The following is a 15,320-nucleotide window of genomic DNA, read 5'->3' as shown; positions in this document are numbered from 1 at the left end:
TTTCAGCTGAGCAACAAAGTGACAGTGCAACATTTGAATTTTCTCAATTTTGTGACATGGTTGAGCTCCAAATCCAAATAAATGGCCTAAATGACTCCTTGGACCAATCCTATGGTGGGTGTGGTCCTCAATTTCTTCAATTCTCCATCTCAGTGCTTTACCTACAGTTAGTTTCCATTTAAATGTTTCATGCACAAAAATTAAAGGAGAAGTCATTTTTAAACTTGCTTTATTTCTTAATTAACGTGTTATTCAATTACGTTTTCGGTTTTAGTAACCTTATATCGTGACTTGTATCGGCAACTAATTGCAATTAAATATTATACTTATCGGCCTATTCGGTTTTTAGCCATGTTGAATTTAGCTCGTGTGGTCCACGGCAGGCGTCGCTTATCCGCGCGATCTTCACGAGACTTGTGCGAGACTTCGAAACGTCAAGTGTCAGCCAGGTGTCAGTGCTGCCATTTTGAAAACTGTTTTCCAAATGAAATATTGCACAGAAACGAGCTTAAATGACGATTGCTGCCTACTTTTTTCAAACTTTCCTGATTGCTATCAAAACAAACAAAACTTCTGGCTTGATTACGTCAGCATTTGAAAGAGGGCGCGCGCATCTTCTGACAGCGTTGGCAGATGTCGGTCACTTTGATTTCTGCTGTACGTTTTACTTCTGTCCTACGATGTCTCGCACAGGTCTTGACGAATCTCGTTTACGGCCATTGCTTTGACATATGGACTGATATTACAGAGCATGTTTCAAACACTCAGAACTTGCTATAGCAGCAACATAGAGGTCAGAAACGCATTCTGATATTTGATAAAATGAGAAACAGAATTTTGATAATAAAAAATTTGCCTTCAGCTCTCCTTTAAAACTACAGTTCCATCTTATCCTGTTATATCTGACCTTTTATTAACTGAGTATAGAGACAAAGAATTACAGTTTGGAAGGAGGAATCAGAGATGATTGGCGAAAGTATAGAAAGTATCAGAGTATAATATGAAGGAGAATGATTGCTATTACACTAGATCTGACAAAAATGCTCTTCATAACATCCCTATAGTTGTCCTACCACAGAGCTACATTCTGAAGCAGTGTGTCTACCAATAAATCAATCTCTCTCTCTCTCTCTAGTATTACTGAATTCAGTTCTAGTTTGTGGTTGACCACTCAGACATCAACTCTGCTCCACCTTTGAGTGACTGTGTATTCATTATATCCCTTTCACCAAAGCAGTATCTTTCCCCAGCACCTCACCTTCTACTCGGGGCTGTCGAAGGATCACACACAGCCTGGGTGAAGTATTTTTAGAGAGAGAAAGTAAAGTGCGTTTGTTAAGGTATGTCTCTCCATCCTACAGCAAGCACACAAAGAAAGCGATCATTAGGCACAGAGCAAAGTATAGTGCCGATGCAGGCAAGGTTCCACAGTGATTTTGTTAGATAATCATTACAGTAAATTCCATGCTGGTTTGTGGAATACAGCACCCAAATTGAGAAATAATCACCTGAAACGTGAGACGAAACGTGAAACTGATGAGCTTCTGTCTGTTTGCAAAACACTACAGAATGTAAATTGCAGTTCTTCATTCTGGAAATCATGCGGCAGAAACAAAACAGAGCAAAGATCCTCAGAAAGCTTGCCAAACACCAAGCTGACGACCACAACTGGAGTGCATGAATGCATTTTTCACAGCAGCAGCTGATGCCAAAGCCCAGATGCTCTTGTGATTGTACCCTGACTCGCATCAGGGTTTTCCCTGACTTAAATTTAAGGCAGCCGCACAAGTGGGGGTTTTTGTCTATCTAAATGGAACCTAAGGATTTTTTCTTCCCCTAAAAAAAAAACCTATCTTTATTGGCTTTATCAACTGCGGTGTTGGTTAGAGGACAGAAAAACACAGTGTGATACTTTATGGTCACTACACTGAGCTGGCTGCAGATGTGACTTTTCAACTTTTAGATCTTTCTTTCATTCATTCCATTCCTCAATCCATTAGTAACCACTGAATTCCAGTCAGGGTCATGGGGAATCCGGGAACACCCAGGCCCACGACAGGAATATACTCGATAAAGTATGCCGATCTATTAGAACACAACACACACACTCCTAGGAGCAATTTAGAGTAGCCAATCCATCTACTCGTATTTCGTTGGAATGTGGGAAGCAGCAAGTTTCAATTTGAATAGCTAGCAAAGGACTTCAGGTCAATTAAGGTTTCAATATTCTTCTTGGTTCTAACAACATCTTTGCTAAATGGTACAGAAACCTCGGCTTGGTTACATTTTTGGATATACCAAACATTTTAATCCTCTAGCAAGTAGATCAGATGGTGTGAATAGGAACAAATTTGTGGAACCATTAAAAAAAAAAAAAAAAAAAAAAAAAATCACACGCAGCTAATGTTCCATAGTCAGAAAAGGGGACATGCCACAATCCACCACTCCCATTAGCATTCGCCATATTGCTTCTGCATAAAGTTACATTTCCGTCAGCGTCGCTAGCCCTACCCACTCCAAGTTGCTTACAATCTCTTTGCCTGCTGTCACCAGAAATTGCCAGTTGTTGGAAAAAATGAATCTCTAGCCTCTTTGTCACATCGAGCCGCTGCCGGTGTGAACGCAGAGTTAGCATTATACACAAAAGGGACTTCGGAGTTCTGAGAAAAAAAGAGTTTCAGCAGAAACACTGCACTAATATAACATATATATATAAAATTGTTATTTTTAGCATGCAAGAGTTAGCTTATTGTGGCCACTTGTCACACTTGCAGCAAGAAACTAGCAACAGCGCTGTTGTTGAGAGTCCATTTCAGTTCATTTTAATGAGAAGGGAAAAGTTGTGTCTTGCATATCTACTCTTTTCTTAGGAGTCACTGCAGACATTTAGTGTGTTTCCATGGTTACTAGATAATCTGTCAGGCTGTATTTCTAGCAGTATGCTTCATCGTTTGAATGCTTACTTTTAATCGTTTGCAAAGAGATAAAGATAGAGAGAGGCTAAAGCAAGCCTGTGAACCTGGCTTGACATTTTCTTCACCGAGACTTCATTAGCATAGTAACTCAGACACATTACCATGCTCTCAGTAGAAGCGGCCCATTTTATACTGTTCAAGGACCATCTACCTTCTTCCAATGTAACCAACTCCCAATACACTTTACATCTCATTTAGAGTTTTATCAGTCCAGGAGAACAAAGCCATGCACAATTTGATATGAATTACGCTACACCAGTCACCAGTACTGGCTCAGATGGGACACTGCTGTATACGAACCTGCCTGCCTGCCTGCCTGGTTACTCAGGGCTTTCAGTCTTTCCTCAAAGATAACTGTCAAATCAAAAGAAATTGGTCTCAAATCAGCACAAACATGACTTTCCACATAAACTGTACAAATCTGAAGTGTAAAACCATTTATCTCTGTCCACTCCTTGTGTGTGAAGCAAAAACGAGCATATTTGGGAGCCTCATCTGGCATCGAAGCAGTTTGTGAGCACTACAAGAGACCTGAATCATAAATCTGTCTCAATGTATTTTTATAATAAATAAATAAAAGAAGAAGACGAAAACAGCAGTTCCACAGGATGAGCTCATATGATGTGTGAACAATGCGGATGCAACTATAGCTATAGCTGCACCAAGATGAAGTGTGAGAGAAATAAAGCAGTGGTATGAGTGGGTGTTTGTTTGTCGGATTGTTTCCCTCCACAAAATCTTCCACTCAGGCATGGTGTAATGTAATGTTATTGGATCCTGATCTTAATTAAATTAAGTCTAGTGTTTAAAATGGGGATTTGTAAAACGAGCTCACTACCAGTTAAAGATGTGGATATAGTAGTAGTTACTCGTCTATTCTAAATACTGCATGACTGGGAGTCTCTCTAAACTTTATAAAATCAACTTCTCTGTGGAACGGTCAGTGGCAAAACTTTGGACTTCAACGGATTTCATTAAAAAGTTCATTTTTAAGCCTTACGCGATTCTGAACATGGACCTGAAAGGAGACAGAAATGAGAGGTAAACTAGTAATTTACTCACCAGTGCCCAAAAGGCATCTTTTACTGATTTCTCAGAATAGCTGCTAAAGCTGAGCTGTAACTCATTACAAATGGCTAATGTTAGCTTTCTATTTAGATGAAACACAGACAGACCCCCTAGCTCACTTACTTCTTCCAATATGCATCATTAACCAAGATACCTATTAGCTAATGGACATATTTAATCATTAAAATTATCGGCACCAAATTTCATTATTGATTAGTTGATCTGTTATGAAGCACGCTATAGCAAGCACTACGTCACTCGATGTTACACTACGAGCAGCAAAGAATCAATTTGAAACAAACTCAATCAATTTAACCCATTAGTAGTGATAATCACTACATCATTTACATTTTTAAAATCTTTTTCTTCTTCCGGCTGTTCCCGTCAGGAGTCGCCACAGCAGATTTTTTTCCCCCAGCATATTTGATTTGGCAAAGGTTTTATGCCGGATGCCCTTCCTGACGCAACCCTCCCCAATCGTGGGACCAGCTCTAAGTAAGGCAACAGTGCTAATCACTGCACCACCCTTAACCCCCTCCCTTTTTAAAATTTTTTTTTTTTTATACTGATTACTTATTTAAATATACACAAATGTATATTTGCAATATACAGTCTGTCAAGTCATCAGGTTGGTTCAAATGATTCAAGGTTCTGGGAGCCAATCCCAAAAGTGTCAGTTCCCTGATTCGTGACAGTGAAAACTACGAGTCCTTCCCAAATCTTTGCAGTCAAATCCACACACCAAAAATTATTCGCACCGCAACACTGCAAGCAAAGTAAATTTAACATCCAAGTGCTTCAGATAGTGTGATAGCCTGTTAATAATTTCCATCCATCATCTGTAGCCTATCCAAGCTGACTATGGGCGAGAGGCGGGGTACACCCTGGACAAATTGCCAGATCATCACAGAGTTGACACACAGAGACAAACAACAATTCACAGTCACATTCACACCTACGGTTAACCTAACCTGCATGTCTTTGAACTGTGGGGGAAACCGGAGCACCCGGAGGAAACCCACGCAGACACGGGGAGAACATGCAAACTCCGCACAGAAAGGCCCTCGCCAGCCACTGGACTCAAACCCAGGACCTTCTTGCTGTGAGGCAACAGCTAACCACTACACCCCTGTTAATAATTTCATTTCACTGAAAAAAATAATCAATTAATCAACTAATGAAATAATTGTTAGTGGCAGCACTAGGAATTTTACAGCGAGATAAATACATCAGCAGCTGATTAGCCCATTCTATAGTTATAATTCCACAGTGTTCTACAACCCCGATTCCAAAAAAGTTGGGACAAAGTACAAATTGTAAATAAAAACAGAATGCAATGATGTGGAAGTTTCAGAATTCCATATTTTATTCAGAATAGAACATAGATGACATATCAAATGTTTAAACTGAGAAAATGTATCATTTAAAGAAAAAAATTAGGTGATTTTAAATTTCATGACAACAACACATCTCAAAAAAGTTGGGACAAGGCCATGTTTACCACTGTGAGACATCCCCTTTTCTCTTTACAACAGTCTGTAAACGTCTGGGGACTGAGGAGACAAGTTGCTCAAGTTTAGGGATAGGAATGTTAACCCATTCTTGTCTAATGTAGGATTCTAGTTGCTCAACTGTCTTAGGTCTTTTTTGTTGTATCTTCCGTTTTATGATGCGCCAAATGTTTTCTATGGGTGAAAGATCTGGACTGCAGGCTGGCCAGTTCAGTACCCGGACCCTTCTTCTACGCAGCCATGATACTGTAATTGATGCAGTATGTGGTTTGGCATTGTCATGTTGGAAAATGCAAGGTCTTCCCTGAAAGAGACGTCGTCTGGATGGGAGCATATGTTGCTCTAGAACCTGGATATACCTTTCAGCATTGATGGTGTCTTTCCAGATGTGTAAGCTGCCCATGCCACACGCACTAATGCAACCCCATACCATCAGAGATGCAGGCTTCTGAACTGAGCGCTGATAACAACTTGGGTCATCCTTTTCCTCTTTAGTCCGAATGACACGGCGTCCCTGATTTCCATAAAGAACTTCAAATTTTGATTCGTCTGACCACAGAACAGTTTTCCACTTTACCACAGTCCATTTTAAATGAGCCTTGGCCCAGAGAATACGTCTGGGCTTCTCGATCATGTTTAGATACGGCTTCTTCTTTGAACTATAGAGTTTTAGCTGGCAACAGCGGATGGCACGGTGAATTGTGTTCACAGATAATGTTCTCTGGAAATATTCCTGAGCCCATTTTGTGATTTCCAATACAGAAGCATGCCTGTATGTGATGCAGTGCCGTCTAAGGGCCCGAAGATCATGGGAAACCCAGTATGTTTTCCGGCCTTGACCCTTACATACAGAGATTCTTCCAGATTCTCTGAATCTTTTGATGATATTATGCACTGTAGATGATGATATGTTCAAACTCTTGGCAATTTTACACTGTCGAACTCTTTTCTGATATTGCTCCACTATTTGTCAGTGCAGAATTAGGGGGATTGGTGATCCTCTTCCCATCTTTACTTCTGAGAGCCGCTGCCACGCCAAGATGCTCTTTTTATACCCAGTCATGTTAATGACCTATTGTCAATTGACCTACTGAGTTGCAATTTGGTCCTGCAGCTGTTCCTTTTTTGTACCTTTAACTTTTCCAGCCTCTTATTGCCCCGTCCCAACTTTTTTGAGATGTGTTGCTGTCATGAAATTTCAAATGAGCCAGTATTTGACATGAAATTTCAAAATGTCTCACTTTCGACATTTGATATGTTGTCTATGTTCTATTGTGAACACAATATCAGTTTTTGAGATGATTTGTAAATTATTCCATTCCGTTTTTATTTACAATTTGTACCTTGTCCCAACTTTTTCTGGAATCGGGGTTGTAATATCCTCAAACAAGAGCTAAAAGTAAATGGCCACAGTTGATCCTAACAGCTAACAACCCTGGAGTGAACCACAGAAAATCTCAACCAGATCAATTAGCTATCTGTTTTTAAATCTCAACCAGATCTAGATAGCTATGATATTAGCTAGAAACAAAAGTTAGGTTTTTTTTTTTGCTCTTGTCTAAAGACTTTTTTTTTTTTGTAGAACTGCCACATCAAGCAATTAATCAACACAGAAGATTCTTCCCCCCTCCCAAAACCTGTTCTGCTGGCTTTCCAGCAGTCTATTAGCCATGGAAACCCAAAGACAAACTCATAGGATTTCTATCATTCTCTGCCATGATACTTCACATACCTCAATACTGCTTTCGGCTAAAGAGTAAACCATTTTTCTGTAAATATTGAGAAAACTGGACTGCTTGGTTAGGAAACACTGCATACCTGGCCACTCGCCCAACCTTATTTGGAAGGACCATACACTCTCCACAAGGGCCAGGCTGTTTGCTGAGTCTATCACTGTGTGTATGTGTGAGGAGGATACATGACTACATCTCCCACACAGGCAGGCAGACAGGCGCGCGCACACACACTTTTACTGTGCATGGAACCCAGCTGAGACACTCTTTCAAGGACATTCATAAAAATATAGGGCTTCCTGTAGTACAAGTAAACAAATAGCATGTCTGTGTTTACAACAGGGAGATCCACATGAGCAAAGAAGATACAACACGGTCATACAGAATGCTTATTAACTAGTGTTGCGACAGTACTTTCTGACATCAGTACAAGATTTTCACTTGAACAATACCACTGTAGGAGGGGGAAAAAAAAAGCCATAACCATATATTTTTAAAAAATCAATCATGGTAAAAATCGGAGAATGAATAATGGCAAGAAACATATTTATGATAAATAAGAATGCAGAGAAATTTTGATGCTGTACCTTGAATCATAAAACGCAATGGGCAAGGAAATGAGGAGTCTGATTTTAAGTTCCTACCTTGTGTTTAGACATCTTGACTTTTCTTACTTACATTAACTGCATAGTAATCTCAGTTTTTAAGTCTTGCTCCCTTGAAGTAGATAAATTCCTCCTCCTTCACTACAACAGGCCAGCAGTTCTAACTCATAATCAGTTCAAGTAGGCGTTGAAAAAAAAAAACAACCAAAAACGTTCACATCGCTGTAGCAACCACAGCAACCCACAAATTTTCCGACAAATACCTTTTGCTATACGTTCACTTCTCATCAGTTGGTAAACGGGTTTCATTTTCTTTGTTGTTTCTAGCGTGTGTAATGCCTCAGGGATGTGGTGTAAAGTGAAGGGAATCTCTGTGCACGTATAAGGTAGCCCTGGAAAACTAACACCTATCCTAACATACTAACATACACAACCCCGATTCCAAAAAAGTTGGGACAAAGTACAAATTGTAAATAAAAATGGAATGCAATAATTTACAAATCTCAAAAACTGATATTGTATTCACAATAGAACATAGACAACATATCAAATGTCGAAAGTGAGACATTTTGAAATTTCATGCCAAATATTGGCTCATTTGAAATTTCATGACAGCAACACATCTCAAAGTTGGGACAGGGGCAGTAAGAGGCTGGAAAAGGTAAAGGTACAAAAAAGGAACAGCTGGAGGACCAAATTGCAACTCATTAGGTCAATTGGCAATAGGTCATTAACATGACTGGGTATAGAGATCTTGCAGTCACGTGACCGGAAAGTACACAACCCCCATCTTGTCGGTCAAAAACACAGCTGAATACTGCTGCACTCGTGTACAGAATGGATCAATTTCAACCGACGGACTACACGGCTCATTTTTCTAATGAACAGATAACTAGATATATGTCTAAAATAAACGATCTACAGATTTGTGACCCTTATGGCTTTCCGGACGGAGTTTTCACGACCGGATTTTGAATTGCCAGCGGAATACCCGGACGTGTATGATTACCTCATCAACCTTCCCTCGCTGTTCAGTGGTGAAGCACTGCGTGCTTATAAATCTCTGGACAGTTATCTTTACAGAAATTCAGGATTTGTCAGCGACTCAGATGTGGCATCTTGTAAACAAGAAAATAATTTTCATTGGATGGGTAAGTCACTTAAGTATTGAGTATAGCACTGACCAGCCGATTATAGAATAGAATAAGGTAATTCCAAATCGTCCGTCTTGTTTACATGGATCTGGCGTTGGAGAGGTAGAGGCTTGGCAGTGGAGGTTTGAGTAGCTGTTTTCTGAGCTTAGTCAACAGGCCGGCTCTGCCTGTAGCCTCGCTTTTGCTTCCGCTCCCGGCGCCGCCTCCTTCGTTTTGCTTCCGATAACAATCCACGGAGACCCCGCCGGTCTCGCCCGGAATTTTTTTTTTTTTTTCTCGTCCGGAATGTTGTGCATGCAATGGAAATCGCTACAAACCGTCATTTTCTGCTGGAAACCAATGCTCAGTAAGTCCATACGGTTGTAGTGGATATTGAAGTCCGGTACAGATGAACAACACGCAAAAATACACACAAAAAACATAAAAAACATGCACAGGTAGGGAGAGCTTGTAGCCGCAGCCGTTGTAGTAGAATTGTATATAGTAGGGTTTTCCAGAAGAAAAGGTAGAAGTAAAAGCAGAAGTAGAACCAGAAGTAGAAGTAGAAGGCGGAATATGGCGTTTGACCGACACGATGGCGTCTGTCACAATCTGGATCGGCTGTGACGTCACATGCAAGTGCTCCATAAAAAGAGCATCTTGGAGTGGCAGTGGCTCTCAGAAGTAAAGATGGGAAGAGGATCACCAATCCCCCTAATTCTGCGCTGACAAATAGTGGAGCAATATCAGAAAGGAGTTCGACAGTGTAAAATTGCAAAGAGTTTGAACATATCATCTACAGTGCATAATATCATCAAAAGATTCAGAGAATCTGGAAGAATCTCTGTGCGTAAGGGTCAAGGCCGGAAAACCATACTGAGTGCCCGTGATCTTCGGGCCCTTAGACGGCACTGCATCACATACAGGCATGTTTCTGTATTGGAAAATCACAAAATGGGCTCAGGAATATTTCCAGAGAACATTATCTGTGAACACAATTCACCGTGCCATCCGCCGTTGCCAGCTAAAACTCTATAGTTCAAAGAAGAAGCCGTATCTAAACATGATCCAGAAGCCCAGACGTCTTCTCTGGGCCAAGGCTCATTTAAAATGGACTGTGGCAAAGTGGAAAACTGTTCTGTGGTCAGACGAATCAAAATTTGAAGTTCTTGATGGAAATCAGGGACGCCGTGTCATTCGGACTAAAGAGGAGAAGGACGACCCAAGTTGTTATCAGCGCTCAGTTCAGAAGCCTGCATCTCTGATGGTATGGGGTTGCATTAGTGCGTGTGGCATGGGCAGCTTACACATCTGGAAAGACACCATCAATGCTGAAAGGTATATCCAGGTTCTAGAGCAACTCCCATCCAGACGACGTCTCTTTCAGGGAAGCCCTTGCATTTTCCAACATGACAATGCCAAACCACATACTGCATCAATTACAGCATCATGTCTGCGTAGAAGAAGGGTCCGGGTACTGAACTGGCCAGCCTGCAGTCCAGATCTTTCACCCATAGAAAACATTTGGCGCATCATAAAACGGAAGATACGACAAAAAAGACCCAAGACAGTTGAGCAACTAGAATCCTACATTAGACAAGAATGGGTTAACATTCCTCTCCCTAATCTTGAGCAACTTGTCTCCTCAGTCCCCAGACGTTTACAGACTGTTGTAAAGAGAAAAGGGGATGTCTCACAGTGGTAAACATGGCCTTGTCCCAACTTTTTTGAGGTGTGTTGTTGTCATGAAATTTAAAAATCACCTAATTTTTCTCTTTAAATGATACATTTTCTCAGTTTAAACATTTGATATGTCATCTATGTTCTATTCTGAATAAAATATGGAATTTTGAAACTTCCACATCATTGCATTCTGTTTTTATTTACAATTTGTACTTTGTCCCAACTTTTTTGGAATCGGGGTTTTGTGTGTGTGTGTGTGTGTGTATTATAAAGAGTGAAATGGTTGTATGAGGGCTGCTCCTGCACAAATTTGAACATTTCTTTCAGTTTTCAATCATTGGCTACATTCCATGTACGGTACAGAGGGATAAGTGCAGAACACACCGAGATCAACAGCAGAATATCATGCCAGTAGTGTAAAACTGTAGTAGTGTGCTGTTGTCAGTAATTTTACACCTCAATACTTTAATACTGGTGCGCTTATGAAACATAATATGAACACAAAAATCCCCAGGAGAAGCAATATAAAATCCTTTTGTACTTCAGCAAACCTATGTACTCAGCTGTATATCTTTGGCAAAACTGAATCTTGTTCATACTCTACTCTAGAACAACTCCTTAATGCATAATTAAAGAGTTCTAAAATTATCTGCTCTTTGATGACCTTACCTAGCAGCAGCAGACACAAACACCGCTATAGGCATTGTGAAACCTAGAGAAGACAGTGACGAGATAATGGGATATGTGAAGCTGCTACTCTACATTGTTCGATGTTCAGAGTATTGACAGGGGGACTGTGTGGAACAAAGCCCTCAGACAGAACGGGTGGCCTGGAACACTAAACACATCCTACTGATGCACTTCTGCATCGGTGTGGTGTTCTACAGAATCACAGACTCGTTCAGTCTAAACTAAAATGTACATAATTACTGGCACTAACTGTCATGAAAATGAGCAGTTAATAATATAAAAATCAATAATATAAAACAATTAATATATTAAATGGCATGCAAGCATGCAAAAAGTGATAATTTGGGAATTTTATTTAAAACATGCTTTTCCAAATGCAAATAGTGCAGGGTTTTTTTCCTTAAAAATGATCAGGAGCCTTACAATTAATATTTTGTGATGCCTGCCCTGGAAAGAATAACACTGTAACAGCACTGGAATGTAATAAGGTTGGAGACACATATAGAAGGGTCCATTATTCCATGCAGAACCATTTACGTGCCTTCACATTCTTATGTTTGAACATGTGGACTTCCATCTTCAAGACCACAAGATTACAGTAAGTTTCAGTTCCGGAGACTAAGATGATTATTGCAATACGTTGGTTTTGTGTTTCTTTAACCATTTCAGTATTGATTTGGAAACGTGCCTGACTCATCATCTCGCTCAAAACTGTGGCCATGCCCGAACCTCCTGGCAGAGCAACCAGGAAACCAGGCATAGGCCAAACAGTCTCAAAGCATCAATGATTCCACCTCATACAAACCCCATTTCCCAAAAAGTTGGGATATTTTCCAAAATGCAATACAAACGAAAATCTGTGATGTCAAGTCACATGAACCTTGATTTAACTGACAAAAGTAAAAATAAAATATTTTCAATAGTTTTACTGACCAACTTAACTGTATCTTGTAAATATAAATGAAGTTAGAATTTGATGCCTGAAACACACTCAAAAAAAAGTTGGAACAGAGGCAAAATAAACCTAAAAAGTTTACAGAATATTTAAGTAACAAAGGGCAGCACGGTGGTGTAGTGGTTAGCACAGTCGCCTCACATCAAGAAGGTTCCAGGTTCGAACCCAGCGGCCGGCAAGGGCCTTTCTGTGTGGAGTTTGCATGTTTTCCTCTAGGTGCTCCAGTTTCCCCCGCAATCCAAAGACAGGCAGGTGGGGTGGCCTTGAGCAAGGTGCCTAACCCCTGACTTCAAGCACAGTGAAATTCATCCTCTGCATTTAACCCATCTGAAGCAGTGAACACACACACACACACACCCAGTGTGTGTGTTCACTGCTTCAGATGGGTTAAATGCAGAGGATGAATTTCACTGTGCTTGAAGTGTGCATGTGACAAATAAAGGTTTCTTCTTTAAAGGTCCCATGGCATGAAATTTTCACTTTCTGAGGTTTTTTAACGTTAAAATGAGTTCCTCTGACCTTCTTAAGTCACCCCAGTGGCTAGAAATGTCATAATGTGTAAACCAAACTATGCCCACCCTTTGTCAATATTTGAGAATGGCGCGTCAAAATGGCGCGTTGATAGGCTCTTCCCTTTACTACGTCAGCAAGGGAGATGATCCCCACGCCCCCCGGATTCCCACCCACTGTATGGATTGCCCGCCCAGCTCAAAAGTTGCCACCATAGATACGTCACTTCAATTTTGTAGTGAGGAGACCATAGAGGACACAACAACATGGCACCACCTAACCGAGCGAAACATGGAAATTACGCTGTACATGGATGTGACAACACAGAAAGGAGTCTGTTTTTACTGCCGACGGGAGAGCCCCTGAAGACGCAGTGGCTTAATTTTATTTACTCCAATAATACGCCGTTGAGTCTATCGAAGACGGTGTATGTTTGTCGGAAGCATTTTCCTGATGAATGTTTCCACAACTTGGGACAGTACAGGGCAGGTTTTGCACATCAACGGTCACTGAAGCCTGGGTCCGTACCAAGCATCCCTGCCGCATCAGCCACAAACACCGAACAAGTAAGTGTATAACTGTTAAGTCGTTTTGCCGTGTTTTAAAATCAGAGCGTTAGCCTTGCAATGGCTACATTAGCTGTGCAGCTAACCACTTCCTGCAGTTAGCCAGGTACTCTGTGCTGAAGGTACTCCTGCTGAAGTTGGTGATTTACAGTTTGTTCAACTGCTTGCGCTTCTGCTTCGGGGTCGGACTCCGGGTCAAAAGCGAAAGCTTGGTCTGTTGCTTGACCTGCCATTGCTACAGTTCACACACAGGTAGCATGCCTGCAGCTTGGTCAAGCCCCTCCCCCATGGCCCGCCCCCACCCTCTACCCTTCCCCGCCTCCATGCTTCTCATTAGCAAAACGACGCACTGGGAAAAGGGCTGAAATGGGGCTTTCTCCCAGGAGGCTATATCTACGTGCCGAGGGTTCATTTCGAGAAAGGCTGCGGATATAACATCCGGAAACCTCCACGAGCCCGTTTAAAGCATCAACAAACCACCATGCCATGGGTCCTTTAACACCAATTTGGAAGATTCCACAATAAGCAGGTTAATTGGTCACAGGTGAGGGTATTATGATTGGGTGTACAACAGCATGGCTTCATAGACACAGAGTGCGTGTGCTTGACTGACCTGCTGCCAGTCCCAGGTCTGTCTCCTATTGAGAATGTATGGTGCATCATGCAGAGGAGAATCAGACAACGGCGACCACGGACTGTTGAACAGCTGAATTGTTGCATCAAGAAAGAATGGACAAAAATTCCAATTGCAAAACTTTAACAATTAGTATCCTCAGTTCCCATATGATTAAAACGTGTTATTAAAAGGAAAGGTGATGTATTACAATGGTAATAATGCCTCTGTCCCAACTTTGTGTGTTGCAGGCATCAAATTCTAACTTAATTTTATTTTGTAAATATAAATGAAGTTGGCCAGTCAAACTATTGAAAATATTTTCCTCGTACTTTTGTCAGTTAAATAAAGGTTCATGTGATATAACTAGGGCTGTCAAACGATTAAAAAATTTAACTGCGATTAATCTCAGAATTTCATATAGTTAATCGCGATTAATCGCATTTTTTAAAATCTATGTAAATGAATAAGGCTTTTAAAAGTGAAATGTTACAATTAAAATGGTGGACACATTTTATGCTAAAAGTACTTGTTAAAAACTGCTGGGACAAGAGAAAATGCTAAGGGAGTTTATTCACTCACATACTAGGCAGTACTGAACATACAAAACACAAAATTGGATTTTGTGATGGATTAGGGAGCTGTAGTCTCAAATAGAAAACACAGTCACATACTACTGTGTCTCAGTTCAGACATGTGTGACAAAAGAAAATAAAAATGAAATAAAATTTCAATTGTGCTGGAGTTGTATTCAGTCACAGCCTATAGGACTTCACAGTGCTGTGCAAACAAAAATAAATTGCAGTTGGACTTCAATAAGACATTTAGTGTCATATCACAGTGCTACAGCGTACTGAAATCTCACTTTACAAAAGTATTTTAGAAGTGCAAAGTGCATACCAAAACCAACTCAATCACACTCTTCTTTTGAAATGAAACTTCCTGTTTAACAGACCTTTCTCCATCACTCACACTTATTCTTATTGAAGCAGCGTGCGACAAGCCTCAACATGACTCGCAGGGCCAAATTAGAATTTGCGTTAACGGGACTATTTTTTTTTTTAAATCGCGATAAATTGAGATCGCGTTAATGCGTTATTATCGCGTTAACTTCGACAGCCCTAGATATAACAAATCAGAGATATTGAACAATTATCCCATGAAATCAAGTCGTACGTTAGCTGATAGCCGACGAGATGCGTAGCGCCGAGTTGGCTCTGAGCCATGTACGACGAGATTGAGTGGAATAACTGTTTATTCTATCCACATTCACTGGAT

At 40.7% G+C, this 15,320-nt stretch overlaps 1 protein-coding gene across 6 annotated transcripts in view; it reads right to left on the bottom strand.

The window, feature by feature from the left end:
* The window catches only part of LOC132886965 (transcription factor HIVEP3), a 120,402-nt gene that overhangs the window by 81,027 nt on the left and 24,055 nt on the right, over positions 1–15,320 (bottom strand). The window contains exons 2-3 of one of the 6 annotated variants that reach the window (XM_060922222.1): positions 1,509–1,591; positions 1,259–1,355 (exon numbers count right to left, since the gene is read on the bottom strand). The exons of 4 other annotated variants lie outside the window; for them this stretch is intronic. The gene's annotated coding sequence lies outside the window, so the exon portion shown is untranslated. The remainder of the gene's footprint in view (positions 1–1,258; positions 1,356–1,508; positions 1,592–15,320) is intronic. One more of the 6 variants, XM_060922224.1, reaches the window with a different exon arrangement.

The sequence above is a fragment of the Neoarius graeffei genome, chromosome 5 (assembly GCF_027579695.1).
Source record: "Neoarius graeffei isolate fNeoGra1 chromosome 5, fNeoGra1.pri, whole genome shotgun sequence".
NCBI lineage: Eukaryota > Metazoa > Chordata > Actinopteri > Siluriformes > Ariidae > Neoarius > Neoarius graeffei.
The sequence above is the reverse complement of the archived record's forward strand: the minus strand, read 5'-3'. Positions and strand labels throughout refer to the sequence as shown.